General features: G+C 37.5%; 1 protein-coding gene and 1 pseudogene across 7 annotated transcripts in view; one reads left to right on the top strand and one right to left on the bottom strand.

Annotated features, from left to right (window-relative positions):
• Positions 1 to 15061, bottom strand: part of LOC105487250 (HORMA domain containing 2) — an 88997-nt gene that overhangs the window by 19394 nt on the left and 54542 nt on the right. The gene's annotated exons all lie outside the window — the stretch shown is intronic.
• Positions 817 to 14754, top strand: LOC112427634 (small ribosomal subunit protein eS1-like; annotated as a pseudogene).

The following is a 15061-nucleotide window of genomic DNA, read 5'->3' as shown; positions in this document are numbered from 1 at the left end:
AAACTACTTCTTGGAATGGTTAGTTTATATCTTGAAGAGGTTTGGAGGCAAACTTGAATATTTTTGTCCTGGGAAAGTTGTAGTCTGCAGGCGTTTAGTCTCTCTGATGACAACGCCCTGACTCTTCGTCAGGGCTTTTATTGCCATGAAAAGATTATCAAGGACAATCTTGCAGAGGTTTTAGTTCTAAAGTTTTAAGGGACAATCAATTCAATGTAGACACTGCCTTGCAAAATCTTGTAGTATGACTGAATGACAGTAATGTTATTGTGACTAAATATTTGCATTTCTCAGTTTTAAAAGATACAATTAATTTTGATCCAAGGACCTCTGGCGTCAGAAACTACCCTGTTCAAAATGTAAGGTTCATGAACTTATTAACCATTAGCACTCAATAGTGATTCTGAGACTATGTCCATAATACCAAAGCATTTGAACAAAAGATGAAAAAATGTGAAGGAATCTTTCTTTTTTATCTGGTTGTTTTGTTTCTATATTCATTTAGGGTAGGTGTTCTTTCAAAAATGATTTGGCTCCTGGTCCACTGATTGCTACAGTATTTAAGGCAGATAGATACTAATAATATACACTTTTTTAGGTCAAAGGGAACAGAAATGTTATAGCCTTCTCAACTCATAGTGAAAGTTACACTAAGTAGGAAGCATTTTCTAAATAAAATATGGTCTTACTTCTTCCTTTTCCCAATCCTTGAGAAACAGCTCAATCCTAAAGCCAACGTCAGGTGGGGCAGAGCAAGCTAAACATCCATATTAGAGCCTGTGCAGGGTGAGGAGGGCAACCATGTGGAGGGCGAGCATGACTTGGGGAGTCAGTGCTGAATGGAGTAAGGAGGGCATCACAAGTGTGGGTGACCCACAGTGGGAGTGCCAGAGTTAGAGCCTGAGCAGGGTAAGGAGGGCCATCTACATGGGGGAAAAGACCCAAGGCACAGTGTCAAAGCCCAAGTCGGGTAGGAGGCAGTCTGGGGAGTAGAGTCAACAGTCCTAGAGGTGTGATATGGATGTCTATATGTAAGGTGGCAAAGATTGGAGTTTGGTTACATTTGAGGGAACTGATCAAATAAATAAGCTAATGATAACAGCAGCCAGTTCTCTCACTGATGGAGAAAAATTACAAATATAGAAAGTGATAAAGCTAGAATGAACTCTACAGTATTGGACTGGCATTGATGGTATAGGTGTGAAATCATGGGTTTTCATGTAGATACATAAATATAGATGTGTGTGTGTGTGTGTACATACATATATTCCCTAGTTCTATCCACTGACAGAAATCACATTGTGGCTACTAGAAGGAACCACTGAAAAACCAGGGATCCTTGAAGAAATGGCTGATTCCAGGACTGGAACAGGGAAAACACAAGACGAGTCTGGAACAGCTTGTGACAGGATGTAAGGAAGTACTTAATTAGAGGGGCATGTCAAAGAACACAGGAGCCAATTTGAAGAGGCTCCCACTGGCAAAATCTTAGAGAATATGAGCATCAAAATAAATAATAAATTAGTAACAGATAAAATAAAGACCCATGAGTCCATACTGATATAAATAAGTGAATAAATGGGAAGTTTGATGAGAAGCAGGATAACTTACATAATTTCTAACTACTTTTCTATAAACTGCTTATTAATTACAATGGGGAAAATGACTTTACAGCGGAGAAGGCTGACAGACACCACCTTAATCAAGTGACCAAATAAAACATAATTGATAATGGGACAAATCAAAATCATGTGTCAGTTGAAGGAAGTAAAGATTACTCAGCACCAATTCTGTGATATTCCTTCTTTCTTTTTTTTTTCTTTTTTTTTTTTTTTTTATGAGCAAGGTCTCACTCTGTCACCCAGGCGGGAGTATAGTTGTGTGAACATAGCTCTCACTGCAACCTTAAAACTCTTGGGTTCAAGTGATCCTCTTGCCTCAGCCTCTGGAGTAACTAGGACTACAGGCGCGTGCCACCACACCCAGCTAACTTTTAAAAAAAGTTTTAAGAGATACGGGTCTTGCTGTGTGACCCAGGCTGTTCTTGAACTCCTGGCCTCAGATGATCCTTCTGCCTCGATATCCCAAAGTGCTGAGATGACAAGCGTAATCCACCATGCCCAGCCCTATGTTATTCTTTAAAAAGATGCATACCCTGAATCTAATCTTGAGGAAACATCAGACAAATGCAAATTGAAGGACATTCTAAAAAATAAGTGGCCTGTTCTATTAAGACATGTCAAAGTCATGAAAGTCAAGGAAGGACTGAGGACCTGTTCCACGCTAAGGGAAGATAAGAAATTTAACTAAATGCAACACATGATTCTAACCTGGATCCTTTTGCCATAATGGATATTACTAGGACAATTGGAAAAACTTGAAAGGAATCTGAGGTTAGATGACAGTAACGAATCAAAGCTGATTTCTCAGTTTTGATGGTTATATTGTGAATATATAGGAGAATGTCCTTGCCTACAGGAATTGCATAGTACAGTATATGGGGTGATAAAGCAAATGGCTCAGAAAATAAAACATGATTTCTGTGTACTTGCAGCTTTTCTGTAAGCTTGAGATTATTTCAAAATAAAAATAAACTGATACAAAAATGTAGATTTCAGAAAAAAGTTTTTCCTGTCAATATCATACATATTTTAGTGACAAATATTGTGGAAACTGAAAACACTTATTCTTTTCTAACCTATCTAGTGACTATTCTGAAATGTGTCCATGTGTAAGTGAGGTGTCAAAAAGCTTAGTTTATTGTAGAAACAGAAAGAAGGCCGGAGAAAATAGAGAAGAGGAAGTAAGGGGAAATTGAAAGAAGGTAAGGTCAGAGCCTTGGGCTAGAGCAGATCAGGTATGGCCTTAAAAGCCATAAACAGTGAAGTGACATGAACAGATTGACATCTTTAAAGATACGTTGTGTGAAATAAACTGTGCAAGCGCAAAAATGAAAGCAAGAAGACCACTGGAGAGGTACTGTTTGCTTGGGCCAGAGTGGTAGCAGTGAGATAGTGAGAAGTGGCCAGATTTGAAATATATTTTGAATGGAAAACTCACTAGACTCACTGATGGACTGGATATAGGTTATGAGGGAGAAGAACTAAGGGTGGCTTTTAGGTTTGGAGCAACTAAGTAAATGATAGTGTCATTTACTGAGATGGGAGAGACTGAGGAAGTGACTAATGATAGGAAAGTAATAAGAATTATGGCGTGAATAGTAAAGTGGTGGTGATAAAAGCTTGATTAAAGTGGGTTAAAGAGAACAGAAAGCAGGGAATTGGACACAGGAAGCATAGACAATTCTCTTGCAAAATGGATATGAGTTGGGCCAATGGAAAGAAAGGCATTCTGGACAAGAGAAAATACACTTGTTAAGATACAGAGGAAGAAATGAACTTGGCCAGTTCTCGTGACAATGAGAAAACTGACCTAACTCAAGGAAGGGGAACATGTTGAGTAATAAGACAGATAAGGTGGAGCCAGGCTACAAGCAGCCCGAAAGCCAGGAAAAGGTGTTTAGACTTGATGTCGGAAATAGGACTCATGAGATATTTTTGATTAGGGAAATGATATGAGGAAAGTTATATTTAAATAAGATTAGATGGCAGTGGTATCTAGGCTAGAGGAGGAGGCTGTGGGAGAGCCTGGAGGCTGTGGTAGTAATTCAAATAGGAAAGGATGAAAGTCTGGACTTGAGTTTTAGCAGTAAGAACAGACTGGAAAGGGAAGGCTTAGGGGAATTCTGATACTTGACTAAATGAGGATAATGCAGGAGAATGATTTCAAGATTCTGAACTTAAGACACTGAGGTAAAGGTGATGCTGAGAAGGAAGGAAACTGGGTAGAGAAACTTGTTCTATGTGTGGAAAGGGGAAGGCAGTGGTGAATAAAAAGATGAGCATACTGGATTTGACATGACAGTGTTAACTTAAAGTACAAATGCCCAATAGAAGGTTAAATATATAGAACTGGAGCTCTTGGGGATGATCAGGGCTCTAGATAACACATATGGAAGTTGACAGCATACATGTGATGCTTGAAACCCTGAGAATGGATGAACCTTCCAAAGGAAAGCATATAGAGCTGGAAAAGCATATGGTCAAAGATCTTGGGAGATGTTTGGGGATGCCCACAATTAGAGGTGGAAGAAGGAACAAAAGCAAAAGAGGGAAGTGGATGGAAAAAGAATGAGAACAGATGGACAAAGAATGAGAAGTGTATCATAGAAATAAGAAGGACTGTTTTAAAATGAGTATATCATCAATATAAAAAAAGATCAAGGTTGGGTGTGATGGTTCACACTTGTAATCTCAACATTTTGAGAGGCTGAGGTGAGAAGATTGCTTGAGCCCAGGGGTTCAAGACCAGCCTGGGCAACATAGCAAGGCCTAGTCTCTATAAAATTTTTTAAACATAATTAGTCATGCGTGGTGGTACACAAATGTAGTCCCAGCTTCCTGGGAGGCTGAGTCAGGAGGATTGCTTGGGCCTAGGAGTTGAAGTCCATCCTAAGCAATAAAGCAAGAACGCTATTTCTACAAAAAATCATTAGCCAGGCATGGTGGCACACACCTGGGTCCCAGCTACTTGGGAGGCTGAGACAGTAGGATTGCTTGAGCCCAGGAGTTCAAAGCTGCAGTGAGCTATGATTGTACCACTGCACTCCAGCCTGGGCAACAGAGCAAGACTGTCTCTAAAAACTAAAATAAAAATTGATCAAGAAGAATGAAAAAGGAACAGAGACTGTGAGATCTACTAATTAGGAAGTCATTGTTTATTTTGAAGAGAGTAGTTGGGGAAGTGAAGGTGGGAGAAGAAGCCAGCTTCCTGCATGGAAAAACCGGTAAGGAGGGGTACAGCAAATAGAAAGCATCTTGTGAGAAATTTGGTAAGGAAAGGAAGCAAAAGGTAACTAGAAGTGTCATCAGGATTATCTGAAGGCTTTTTTTCTACCTTATGTTTAGACCAGCTTCATTCAAATTTTTCTCCTCTCCTATTCTGAGAATTTCAAAGTCTTAATTGTGAACAAAGTCAGGATAATGACACAAAGCATCCAAAACCAAGTGGAAGAATTTGATCTCTCTGTGTGTTCTTATCAATTCCTATGAAAGTATGTCATCTTTCAAACTATCTTTTATTAATACTTTTTCCCAAAGTGCAGGAATTACAGATGTGAGCCACCGTGCCCAGCCCATTAATACATATTTTCTTGTGATATGTCTTCAAATTCTTGATATTTTTAAAAAGGGAGTTGTTTGTCTTATTATTATGTTGTAAATGTTTTTTAAATATAGTCTAAATACAAGTTCTTTGTCAGATGTAGGTATTAAGAATATTTTTTTCCCAGTTTTTGGCTTGCCTTTTCATTTTCTTAATAATGTCTTTGGGAGATAAGTTTTTTTATTTTGATAAAGTCCAGCTTGTCAGTATTTTTTTCTTTCATGGTTAGTACTTTTAGGGAACTGCCTAAGAAGTTTTTCCCAAAAGTTTTATCTCATGTTTCCTTCCAGAAGTTTTATAATTTTAGCTCTTATGTGTAGGTCTTTAATCTAGTTATAGTCAATCTTGTGTACAATGTGAGGTAAGGATTGAGGTTCATTTTTTTTTCATATGACTATCCAGTTGTTTCAGTACTATTAGTTTAAAAAAAAACTACCTTTTACCTTGGTACCTTTATAAAAAATTATTGACTATATGTGTGTGGGTCTACTTCTCAACTCTCCGTTCTGTTCCATTGATCTGTATGTCTATCCTTAGCATAATATCACCTTATCTTGTTTGCTGTACTTTTATAGTCTTGAAATCTGATAAAGTTCTCTTTGTTCTTTTTCAAAAATTTTATGACTTTTATAGTTTCATTCAATTTCCACTTAAATTTTAGAATCAACTTGTCAATTTCTACAAAAACAAAAAAAAAGGCTATAAAGTTTTGACTGTGATTGCATTGAATGTATAGATCAATTTGGGGAAAATTAGCATCTTACTTGAGTCTTCCAATCCATGAATATGGTACATATCTGCATTTACTTAGGTCTTCATTAATTTCTCTCAGCAACATTTTGTAATTTTCATTGTATACATCTCATATGTCTTATTAATTTAGCCCTAAATATTTCATAAATTTTTACAGTATTATAAATGGTATTTAGAAATTTCATATCCAGTTTTTCATTGATAATAGAAATACAATAAATTTCTATGTATTAATCTGTGACCTTGCTAAATTCATGTATTATATATTAGTTCTGGTGGTGTCTTTCTTGCAGATTTCTTAGGATTTTCTATTATACAATCATGTCATTCTTAAAAAAGTTTAACTTTTACTTCTTCCTTTCCAATCTATATACCTTTATTTCTTATTCCTACCTTAATTAGCTGGTAGGACCCCCAGTATAATGTTGACTATAAACGGCAAGAGTCTTATTCCCTGTCTTAGGTGCAAAGTGTTTAATCTTTCACCATTAAGTATAGTAATGACCTTTAGGTTATTTGTAAATGTCTTTTATAAAGTTGAGGAAGTTCCTTTACACTCCTTGTTTTCTTGAAGTTTTCATTTTTTCTTTTCTTTTCTTTTTTTGAGACAGAGTCTTGCTCTGTCACCAGGCTGGAGTGCAGTGGCACGATCTTGGCTCACTGCAAACTCTGCCTCCTGGGTTTAAATGATTCCCCTGCCTCAGCCTCCCAAGCAGCTGGGACTACAGGCACGCGCCCCCAGGCACAGCTAATTTTTTTTTTTTTTTTTTTCTATTTTAGTAGAGACGGGGTTTCACCATGTTGATCAGGATAGTTTCAACCTCCTGACCTCGTCATCTGCCTACCATGGCCTCCCAAAGTGTTGGGATTACAGTCGTGAGCCCCTGTGCCTGGCCAAAGTTTTCATTTTTTTCAAGTCACAAATGGATGTTGAATTTTGTTGAATACTTTTTCTGCATCTGTAGAGATGATCGTGTGGTTCTTCTCCTTCATGGGGAATTACATGGGTTAATTTTCAAATTTTAAACCAACCATGCATTCCTGGGATAAACCACATTAGTCATGACACATTATCCTTTCCATATATTGCTGGATTCAATTTTCTACTATTTCGTCAAGGACATTTGCAACTATAGTTATGAGAGATATTGTGGTTCATAGTTTTGTTTTCTTGGAATGTCTTCAGTTTTAGTATCAGGATAATTCTGGCCTCATAAAATGAGTTGTGAAGACTTCTCCTCTATATTCTTAAAGACTTTGTTCAAAATTAGTATTATTTCTTCCTTATTTGATATAATTCATCAGTTTGTAACATTTACAGACATTATCATTTAAAATCCCACCAAATTTCTGGAATTTCAATTACACATAGCTTAGACTGTTTGATGTTGTCCTGTAAGTCACCGAGGCCCCATTCTTTTCATTTTGTTTTTTCATTATGTTTTAATTTGAATAACTTCTATATTCTACTTCAAGTTCACTGATTTTTTTTTTTTTATAACTTCTAATCTGCTGTTAAACCCATCCAGTGATATTTTAAAATTTCAGATATGGTATTTTTCAGCCCTAGGGTCTATTTGGACCTTTTCAAAAACTCCTTCCATTTTTCTCATTATATTTACATATTCCTTTAAATATTTGAGCATATTTATAATAGCTTTTCCCCTTTTATTTTATTGAGGTATAATTTACATGCAGTAAAATTGTTCTTTTTAGTGTACAGTTCTGTGAGTTTTGACAAATGTATACACAATAAAACTATAAACCAGTTTCATCAGCCCCAAAACTCCTCCATGTCCCTTTGTAGTTAAACCTCACTCTCAGCCCTGGCAACTACTGATTTTTTTCTGTCCCTATAGTTTTGCCTTTGCCAGAATATTGTGTAAGAGATCAATTTCCCACATGTCAGTGTGAGGAGCTCCACAGAACAGCTCTCCAGCAAAACTGCTAAAAACTGTTTTTAAAAATTGAAGTCTCTGTTATACCTAAAGGCATACAGTAATTGAAGAAGCCTCTGTTCAAGAATATCTTCTAAAATTTGCCAAGAACAACAAAAGTTGGTGGTATTTGAACCAAAACCATTCCCTCCACCCTCCCAGCTCAGTTACATTCCACTCCATTCCATTATAGATTGGGATAGCCAAGAACACAAGCCTCCCTCTCTCCCAAGCTCCCACTCTGAGGGCTATCTTCATGGGAGGGAAAGAACATTAGTATTTTTCTTCTTGCCTCCAACTATTGCTAAATTCTATGTGAGTATGGCCATGAGGTGGGGGCTCATGGTGAGATGGAAGTTCTGCCTAGGGTACAGTACCACTGAGAATGCTGAGGTCTCAATCACCCTTGCCCTGACTTATAAGGCAGTGGTTCTATGCTGGGAGAGGCAAGCTGAGAAGATCTGAGTCTACTGTCCCCCCTCCACTTGGCATTCAGCTCCTAAAGCTGAGTGTCACTCAGAGACAAGCACACCATGTCTCCATACCTAGCTCCAGAGCTGTGGCTCAGATATTTTTCCAAGGAAAAAAAATCAGTAGTGCATAAAATAGATAGCTCCTAATCTCTTTCCAAAGACAGTGACTTTATTGCAACAGAGCATCGAGAAGTTCAAGGATAAGGACATGCTCAAATACAATGGAGGTTGTATCAAAAAGCAATTGGAAGGAGATTGGTAGATTCATTAGAGATATTTGCTAAACTGTAGGCTGGCTAGTTTTCAGGAGAGAATCAGGCAATAGATAACTGAGAGAAGTCCTCCTGTGGTCAGAACAAATTACAAACACTGGAACCTCAGTAACTATCCCTTTAAAGAAGTCCAAATTTGATTGGATTAAACTGTAGAGTAATATATGCCTGGGACACTGATAAAAATAATGGAGCGATCACCAGCAATTAGTTGTGTTTAATAACTGGGAAGGGAAAGAATTGGCCGAAGAAAGCCCAGATGAAACCGCTGTATTAGGCTGTTCTTGTGTTTGTACAAAGAAATATCTGAGGCTGGGTAATTTATAAGAAAAGAGGTTTAATTGGCTCATGGTTCTGTAGGCTGTACAGAAAGCAGAGCACTGGCATCAGCTTCTGGTGAGGGTCTCAGAAAGTTTACAATCATGGCAGAAGGCGAAGGGGGAGCAGGGGTGTCTCACATGGCAAGAGTGGGAGCAAGAGAGAGCACAGAGGTGCCACACACTTTTAAACAACCAGATCTTGCAAGAACTCACCATTACAAGGACAGCATAAAACCATGAGGGATCCGCCCCCATGACCCAAACACCTCCCACCAGGCCCCACCTCCAGTTACATTTCAACATGAGGATTGGGCAGGACAAATATACAAGGCATATCAACCACCATTATCCCAGGGTGACCTAAGGATGCACTTCTGAGTAGCAAAAAGATCCACAAATAGACGTATCATAGTAAAAATGCTGAAAACCAAAGACAAGGAGAAAATCTTGAAAACAACGAGAGAAAAAATGACTCATTACTAACAAGGGAACCTCAATAAGGCAAACAGCTGACCTCTCAGCAGGAACAATGGAGGCCAGTTAGGTATTGAGACAACATACTCAAAGAGCTCAAAGAAAAACAAAACTGTCAGCCAAGAATTCTTTATTCAGCAAAGCTATCTTTAAAAAACAAAGGTAAGATAAAAACACTCCCAGATAAACAAAAACTGAGAGAATTTTGCTAGCAGATTCATCTTACAGGAAATACTAAAGAAAATTATTCAGGCTGAAAATTATCACAACACATACAATAATTCAAACTGACATGAGAAAACAAAGAGCATCAGTAAAGGTGCTCTTATAATGCAATTATAAAAGGCAATGTGAATGCACATTTTTCTCCTTTCTTCTCTTAAATGAACTAAATTTTATATAATAAGTTGTGTAAAATAACATGCATATGGTATATGCTTGACCTAAAACTTAAACAAATGTAGTATATTTGCCAATAATAGTACAAAGAAGGTGAGTAGGAGAAAAGCTGTTTGGGCAAGGAAATAGCTACAGATGATAAAGTACCAATTAAACAATAATTGTTGATCTTGTGTCATTAATAGATGTAATACACATAAAAATAATATCAAAAAGGGAGAAAAGAGACTATATAAGGGTAACATTGCCATGTCTCACTGGAATTAAGCTAGTATAAACCTGAAACTGATTCTGATAAGTTAGGATGTGCATGATAAACCCTAGTGCAACTACTAAAGAAATTCAAAAAAATAGTGAAAAAAGATTAAAATGCTTCATTCACTCAGTGCAAGGAAAACAAGTCAAAGAGGAATAGAGGTACAATAAAAAGACATAAGACACATAGAAATAAAAAGTAAAATGACTGTCATAAACCAAATATATCAATAGTAACATTAAACATGAATGAATTAAACCAATCAAAAGGCAGAGGTTGTAACTGGAGCTAATGAGGGGCATCTGGGGATAATAAAAGGTTCAACCTGTCAAGAAAACAAAATAAATATAAATATATGCACCTAATGTTAGAACACAAAAAATATGAAGAAAAACTGATCAAGGAAGAAACAGACAATTCAGCAATACCAGCTTCAGACTTCAATACCTGAACTTCAGTAATGAATAGGACAATTAGGCAGAATATCTGAACGACAGTCTAAACTAACTAGACCTAACAGATATATATAGAACACTATACCCAGTAACAGCAGAATATACAATCTTCTCAAGTGCACATATTTACATTTTTTTGAGTCAAGGAGACAGGGTCTCACTCTGCTGCGCAGGCTGGAGAGAAGTGGAGTGATCACAACTCACTGCAACCTTTACCTCCCAGGCTCAAGCAATCTTCCCAGCTCAGCCTCTCAAGTAGATAGGACCATGGGCACCATGCCATCACATCTGGCTGGTTTTTGTTGATTGGTTGGTTGTTTTTGTTGTTTTTGTTTTTGTTGTTGTTGTTTTTGTTTTTGTTGTTGTTGTTGTTTTGTAGAGACTGGGTCTCACTATGTTGCTCAGGCTAGTCTCTCAAACTCCTCACCTCAAGCCATTCTCCTGCCTCAGCCTCTCAAAGTGCTAGGATCACAGGTAAGAGCTATTGCACCCAGCCTGTAAATCATATGTTAAGGCACAAAACAAACCTCAACAAATGTAAAAGGATAGAAATAATAAAAAGTATGTTCGACTATGTGCAGTGGCTCACGCTTGTAATCTCAGCACTTTGGAAGGCCAAGGCGGGCAGATCACAAGGTCAGGAGTTCGAGACCAGCCTGACCAATATGGTGAAACCCTGTCTCTATTAAAAATACAAAAAACTTAGCCAGGCATGGTGGCACATGCCTGTAATCCCAGCTACTTGGGAGGCTGAGGCAGGAGAATTGCTTGAACTCAGGAGGCGGAGGTTGCAGTGAGCTGAGATCGCACCAAGGCACTCCAGCCTGAGTTACAGAGCAAGACTCCATTTCAAAAAAAAAGGTATGTTCTCTGACCTCACTGGAATGAAACTAGAAACTAATGGGAAACTCAAATGTATGTGGAAGGGGGTGAGGGATAAAAGACTACAAATTGAGTGCAGTGTATACTGCTCAGGTGATGGGTGCACCAAAATCTCACAAATCATAACTAAAGAACTTACTCATGTAACTAAACACCACCTGTTCCCTGATAACCTATGGAAATAAAAATATTAAATTAAAAAAAGTATGTGGAAATTAAACAACATACTCCTAATAACCAATGGATCAAAGAATAAATCAAAAGGGAAATCAGACGTGACTCATGCCTGTAATCCCAGCACTTTGGGAGGCTGAGGCGGGTGGGTCACTTGAAGTCAGGAGTTTGAGACCAGCCTGGCCAACATGGTGAAACCCCGTCTTTACCTAAAAATACAAAAATTAGCCGGGCATGTTGGTGCATGCCTGTAATCCCAGCTACTCAGGAGGCTGAGGCAGGAGAATCGCTTGAACCCAGGAGGCAGAGGTTGCAGTGAGCCAAGGTCATTCCACTGCACTCCAGCCTGGGTGACAGAGAGAGAGATACCATGTCAAAAAAATAAAGGGGAAATCAGAAAATACTTCAAGATAAATGAAAATGAAGATACAACATAACAAAACATAACACTGCTAAAGCATTGCTTAGAGGAAAATTTACAACTGTAAATGCCTATATTAAGAAAGGAGATCTCAAATAACCTAACTTTCCACCTTAAGACACTGGAAAAAGTGCAAACTAAACCTAAAGCAAGCACAGGAAGGAAATAATAAAGATTAGTGTAGACATTTATGAAATGGAGAATTAAAAAATAGTGAAAATCAGTGAATCCAAAGGCTGATTCTTTGAAAGATCAACAAAACTGACAAACCTTTAGCCAGCTTGACCAAGTAAATAAAAGACTAAAATTACTAGAATTGGAAATAAAAGACCAGACATTACTGCTGACCTTACAGAAATAAAAAGCATTATAAAGGAATACTATGAACAACAATATGTCAGTAAATTAGATAACTTAGATGAAATGGAAATTGCCTAAATTACACAAAATACCAAAACCGACTCAAGAAGAAATTGAAAATATGCATATATCTATAACAAGTGAAGACCTTGAATTAACAATTTTTAAAACTATCCACAAAAAGAAAAGCCCAGTCACAGATAGTGTCACCACTAAACTCTACCAAACATTTAAAGAAGAATTAATATCAACTCTTCACAAACTCTTCCAAAAAGTAGAAGATAAGTAAAAACTTTTCATATCATTTCTCTCATGCATGCTTTTTTTTTTTTTTTTTGACAGAGTCTCACTTTGTTGCCCAGGCTGGAGTGCACTGGTGCTATCTCAGCTCATTGCAACCTCTGCTTCCCAGGGTCAAGCAATTCTCGTGCCTCAGCCTCCCGAGTAGTTGGGATTACAGGTGTGCACCACTGTGCAGGGCTAATTCAACTCATTTTTATGAAGCCAGTGTTATCCTGATACCAAAACCAAAGGCAACATAAGAAAACTACAGATCAATATCTCTCATGCATTAGACACAAAAATCCTCAACAAAATACTAGCAAAACATCTAGCAATATAAATATACACACACATACACACACACACACACACAGATACACACACACACAGTGATAAAGAGGGGTCTATCTCAGGAATGTAAGCTTGGGTTAATATCTGAAAATCAGCTAATGTAATACATTATATCAAAAGAATACAAAGCAAAAATCACATGATCATTTCAAGAGATGCAGGAAAAGCATTTGACAAAATCCAACACCCTTCCATGATTAAAAAAACACTCAGGAGACTAAGAAGGGAACTTCTTCAACATAACAAAGGGCACCTAAAACAAAAACCCATACCTAATGGTGAAAAATTAGATGCTTCTCTAAGATTAGAAACAAGACAAGGATGTCTCTTCACTTCTATTCAACATTGTAATGGAGGTTCTAGCCAGGGCAATTAGATAAGGAAAGGAAATAAAAGGCATCCAGATTAGAAAGGAAGAACTGAAACTATATCTATTTGCAGATGACATGCTTTTGTATATAGAAAATCCTCAGGAATCCTCTAAAAAAACTAAGATACAGAAAATAATCAGGAATCTTCTAAAAAAACAGAACTATTCAATGAGTTCAGCTAGCATATCAGTCAGGGTTCTCTAGAGAAACAGAACTAGTAGGATGAAAATATATATATACATATATATGTATGTAAAGAGAGAGAGAGACAGAGAGGTTATTTTTATATATAGTAGAGAGAGAGACAGAGAGGATAGATAGATAGTGCAGTTTTTTAATATATATATATAATAAAATAAAATAAATAAAAACATTTATTATAAAGAATTGGCTCATACAATCATGGAGGCTGGCAAGTCTAAAATCCCTCCCTCCCTCCCTCCTTTCCTTCCTTCCTTCCTTCCTTTCTTCCTTCCTTCCTTCCTTTCTTCCTTCCTGCCTTCCTGCCTTCCTGCCTTCCTGCCTTCCTGCCTTCCTGCCTTTTTAGAAACAAGGTCTTGCTCTGTAGCCCAGGTTGGAGTGCAGTGGTGTGATCAACAGCTCACTGCAGCCTCGACCTCCTGGGCTCAAATAGCTTGATCCATTTTCTAAGAAAGATTGGCATGATGTGAAAGCACCTGTTATGTTCAACATAACTATGGGAAAGACACTTGTCACCAGGACTCAAGGAATCAAAATTGCATCTGATGGCCTCAAGGATCATGTGTTTGAAGTGAGTTTGTCTGATGTGCAGAATGATGAAGTTGCATTTAGAAAATTCAAGCTGATCCTGAAGATGTTCAGGGCAAAAATGCCTGACTAAGGTCCATGGCATGGATCTTACCTGTGACAAAATGTGTTCCACAGTTAAAAAATAGCAGACCATGATTTAAGTTCACACTGATGTCAAGACTACCGATGATTATTTACTTTGTCTGTTTTGTGTTGATTTTACTAAAATATGCAACAATTATATATGGAAGACTTCTTACAATTAACACTAACAGGTCTGCCAAATCCAGAAGATGATGGAAATCATGACCTGAGAGGTGCAGACAAATGACTTGAAAGAAGTGGTCAATAAATTGATTCCAGACAGCACTGGAAAAGACATAGAAAAGGCTTGACTATTTATCCTCTCCATGATGTCTTCATTAGGAAAGTAAAAATGAAGAAGCCCAAGTTTGAATCGGGAAAACTCATGTAGCTTCATGATGAAAGTAGTAGTTTTGAAAAAGCTACCAAGGATGAGAAAGGTGCTAAAGTTGAATGAGCTGATAGATATGAACCATCAGTCCAAGAATCTGTTTAACATTCAGACTTTTAATAGTGTCAAATTAAAAGGCCTATTTGTGGTGGGGGCAGGGGGGAAGAAATCACAATGTAAAGTGAAGAGGTCAGTCACAAAATTCATCATATTATATGACTTCATTTATATGAAATATCCCATAATAGGCAAATCTGGAGACAGAAAATAGATTAATGGTTATTTAGGACTGGGGGAGAGGAGAAATAAGACAGGGAGGTGAAAGCTAAAGAATATGAGTTTTTTTCAGGTGACAAAAATCTTCTAAAATTTTGACTGCAGTGATGGTTGCAGATCTCTGTGACTATACTAA

Source organism: Macaca nemestrina, chromosome 15 (assembly GCF_043159975.1).
Source record: "Macaca nemestrina isolate mMacNem1 chromosome 15, mMacNem.hap1, whole genome shotgun sequence".
Taxonomy (NCBI): Eukaryota; Metazoa; Chordata; class Mammalia; order Primates; family Cercopithecidae; genus Macaca; species Macaca nemestrina.
Note: the sequence above shows the minus strand (reverse complement) of the source record. Positions and strands in the feature narration are given on the sequence as shown.